Raw genomic sequence first — 4374 nt, forward strand, 5'->3', positions numbered from 1 at the left:
TTGCTTTCTGTTAGTAAGATTCTTACATTTACCTTTTGCCATCTGGAAATCTCTGGAGATAGTTGTTATAGTTGTCTCTGGTTAGAGATTGTTCCTCTCATGATTCTGTTAGCCTCTATCAGCAGACCTGGGAGACTAGCTCTCTCCTCTGAGTTTCATTGGTCAGAGCACTCTCTGCTGGCAAGCTCTCCTATTACAGGGAAGCTGCACAGATATCTGGCATTCGGACCTCCCTCCTGGCCAAAGATGAAGGCCCAAAACAGGACCTGTCCCAAAAGCTGTGTTGTTTCGGCCTGTCACAGAAGGTGTTAGCTTCTGTAGTCCACACTCTCACCTGCACAGACTAGTTCGGGGGGATCTGGGAACCAAGATGTCTCCCCCAGGTGCTCCTGCAAAGCCCTCCCGGGCCGGGCGTACACCTATCCTTTGGCCGGGAGGGTGCCCAGATGTCTGGAGCCCCAAAAGGGGGCTGCCTCAGAAGCTCTGTTGGTCCGCCTGTCACAGAAGCTTTTTGCTTCTGTAGTCCACCCTCTTATCTGTTCAGACTACATTAGGCAGAGTCCCAGATCCAAGATGTCTCCCGCCAATGCTCATAATAATAAAACTTGTAGAAAATGAGAAATACATAATACAAAAAAAAAAAAAAAAGATTATCAGAAAAAAAAGCCACTGGAAGATAAATAGAAACCATAGGCCATATAGCTAGGCAAAGGCTTTCAATTATCCTAAGTTCAGAATGGAAATTATATCACAATTACTTTGTACATATTTAGTAGTTGCCAAATATTTTTATTCCCACATAACTTACATAGTATTCCTTCAAGGTACTCCTAAATTTGTTGAATAGAAATGTGCCTTGTTTTAAGTTCTGCTTATCTTATGAATATACTCTACAAAGAAAACTTCAAGTAATAATGTGTTGTGTGGTGTTATTTCTGGGAGAAGAAGAATAAATGTTTACTATCCTCAGATTGGGAGTGGTCAAAAAATTAAAGTAACTACATTTCCAAAATCGACATTTTGGACCAATGAGTTTACTGAAGGTACTTATGTGGACATGGGTTATGATGTTACAGGAGAAGGTATGATTCAAGGGTACCCATATCATTCAAAGCCCATATCACAGCATGTGTAACCATGAATGAGAATCTGGGGTGTACTGCATAATTTTCAGCAGCTTGACAGATCAGAGAGACTTTTCAGGGCACTTTGATTGGTTTGAACTTCCTTAGCGTTTCTGGAATTATATCCTTGATTGCGATACTGGCTTGGTGCAACTCGACAGTATTAAAGAGTGCTTGATTCTTAGGAGTAATTAACTTTCTGTGCCTTAGTGAACCTCATGTTACAACTTGCAAAGTCTTAAAAAGTTCTTAAGGGGCTTAATCCACAATGAATCAACTATGTATGGTCTCACAGAGACTGAAACAACAAGGATAGAGGCTTCATTGATCTGCATTAGGTCCTCTGCGTATATGTTCTGGCTGTTTGCGGATTTTTGTGGAATTCCTAACAATGGCACCTGGTATATCTCTGATTATTTTGTCTGCTTTTTGGACACCTTTCCCTCTACTAGGTGAGTGCTGTGGACCAGCCTCAGCCACCCCCTCAATCGGCGGGAGAAATCAGTGTTCTGGTAGAGATGGGCAGGAGTCTGTGAAAAGGGTGACAAACAGACAGGGACAGAAGGGAGTGTGCTTCTAAATGAAATTTGTCAAATCAAGCATCAGACTTTTAATACAGAGGAAAATAGGGAAGTTATGTAACACATCAGCCAGGTACAATGAGGTTACTGGATGCTTAAAGACTCTTACACAAAACAGAGGAATGCAATCATAAAGACTGGCAGGAACTGGGCAATAAAACAACTGAGACAAAGTCAGCTCTATCTAAGGTCAGCTCTATTCTTAGAAGCAGGTGTCAGGCATTTATACTCCTGGGACAAGGATTTCATGCCCAAGCCATAGTTCTAATTAGGGAGTTCTGCTCTAGCTAACCTTCTCATGAATAATGCAATACTCTAGTTCCTCCTTAAATCACAGCCCGATCTACTTTCTAAACCACTGTAAATTCCTGTATATGGGAGTAACTTGGCTTTTATTCTAAGTGATTGTGTGTGAGGACTTTCTACATGAGTAATGTAGTCTGCCATACATAACTATAAGAATTCTAAACTTACACCGGGCAGTGGTGGTGCACGCCTTTAATCCCAGCACTTGGGAGGTAGAGACAGGCATATTTCTGAGTCGAAGGCCAGCCTGGTCTACAAAGTGAGTTCCAGGACAGCCAGGGCTATACAGAGAAACCCTGTCTTGAAAAAAAAAAAAAACAACAAAAAGAAAAAGAAAGAAAGAAAGAAAGAAAGAAAGAAAGAAAGAAAGAAAGAAAGAAAGAAAAAAGAAAGAATTCTAAACTTACTCTGCTAAGCTTGCCCTGATATTTCTAAGTATATGTAGTAGGTAGTAATGCCTGATTTCTTTCACTATCTCTCTTATAATACTAGAGGCAATTCTGAATATCACTGAATAGGTAACATTCTCACTGAATTCCAAGCCCAGGTTCAGCTCAAGGACTACCTAGGGCATTGGTGAAGGCCAGGAAGCAAAGTTCAATTTTGCTTAGGTATTTGGCAAGTCATTACTTGGAGGCACCTATAATAAAACAATACTGAAAGAAAGCACACAGATCTATTTGCAAGTTCAAGTTTAGGACATTCGTAATATGGGATGCCACAATTCCAGGAGACTACGTTTCCGTGAACTTTTTTGCCTCTGGACTGCGTCCAAGCTTTTGGCCCTGTCATGCGAGTCACTACTGGGGTGGGTGTGGCAGGTAACCTTCTGCATCCTCAGTATGAGGGCTTTTGCTTTGTTTTACTGTATCTTGTTCTATCCTGTTTGGCTCTTGTCTCTTGGAAACCTGGTGTTTCATAAAGAGGAAACAGAAGGGAAGTACATCTGGGGGAGAAAGGGAGGTAGCAAAAGAGTAGGGAGCAATGGATGGTGGTCACAATGAGGGAAGAATCTATTTCAGTAAAAAACAACAAAAAGAGAGGTTCCTCCACAGTAGAATGTTTCAACTAGAGGAAATACTACACAACATGTGAGAATGGAAAGAAAATTCAACCAAAATCAATAAAATAACAATGTATGTGCCCAAATATGTAGTTTGAAACTATGAATCTGCATGGTTTAATTTGCTCTATGGACTTCACTGCATACAGATACAATCTTTATTAAGATGCATTCTACTAATCATGACGTCAGTAAAGTATGTGTGTGGTGAACAGACACAGATAAAATAGAAGTTTTAAAGTGCTATTTGGTAATTTGCAAATAGCAATGTTCCAATCTAAGTCTATTGATGCATAAATAGGAAAGCCATAGTTGCATTATAAAATGAGAACATATTCCAAGTTTTCATGGACTCAATAAATTGGTCAGCTATTTGAGAGGTGATTCTGGTATTGTCATCATACTATCCGAGTTATATTTGTGGGATTTAAGAAAAAGAAGATAATTCTTCATACACAAAGTTATTCCATATCATGTTCAAGGAAGAATGCTGTCAGAAAGATTAAAAAACAACAAATGCCGACTAAAATATCGTGTAAGCAGAGTCGTTGCACATGTAAATGAAATTAATTCTTACAGCCACTTGTAGAAAAAGAAAGAAGATTACTCAGAAAATAACAAACAGATCCAATACAAGTCATTTTTCCCAATGTTGGAAAATTAATGAAAGGCAACAAAGTCAATGTCAAATGATAAGGTATCTCAGCCCAAATTCAGTTCTCAGCTCACATGGCAGCCAGCTCACAATTGGGACCTCCATAGGGGATCCAATGACTCCTTCTTCCTTTTTTGTACTTGCACTAATTTGGAAATACTTATTGTGACATATACACATAATTTGAAACAAAGGCAAGGTTACTGTACTGAATATTTCAAAAATCTAGATGAGATTATTTTATATATTTTTATAATTCCATACTGATAAATGGCCCAGTAGGTAGAACACACATATAATACTAGGATTTGAGATGGAGATAAACCTGGAGTGTTAGCTGGCCAGGGCTGGACTTGGCTACATAGTGAGTTGAGAGCAAATAGACTTTATGAAGGTCACACCTCAAAAAATGAAATATTAATTAATATTTGAGGAGATAGATATACATACCCTTTATTTGAAAAATACTAAATGTGTAAATGCTTCAAAGCATCCTTTGGTATCATAAGGGCATGTACAAACTTTATGAGTCAGTTTTAAATAAATTTAACTTAAAATTTCTTTCAAGGTGGCTTCTTCTTCTTCTTCTTCTTCTTCTTCTTCTTCTTCTTCTTCTTCTTCTTCTTCTTCTTCTTCTTCTTCTTC

The sequence above is a fragment of the Mus caroli genome, chromosome 10 (assembly GCF_900094665.2).
Source record: "Mus caroli chromosome 10, CAROLI_EIJ_v1.1, whole genome shotgun sequence".
NCBI lineage: Eukaryota > Metazoa > Chordata > Mammalia > Rodentia > Muridae > Mus > Mus caroli.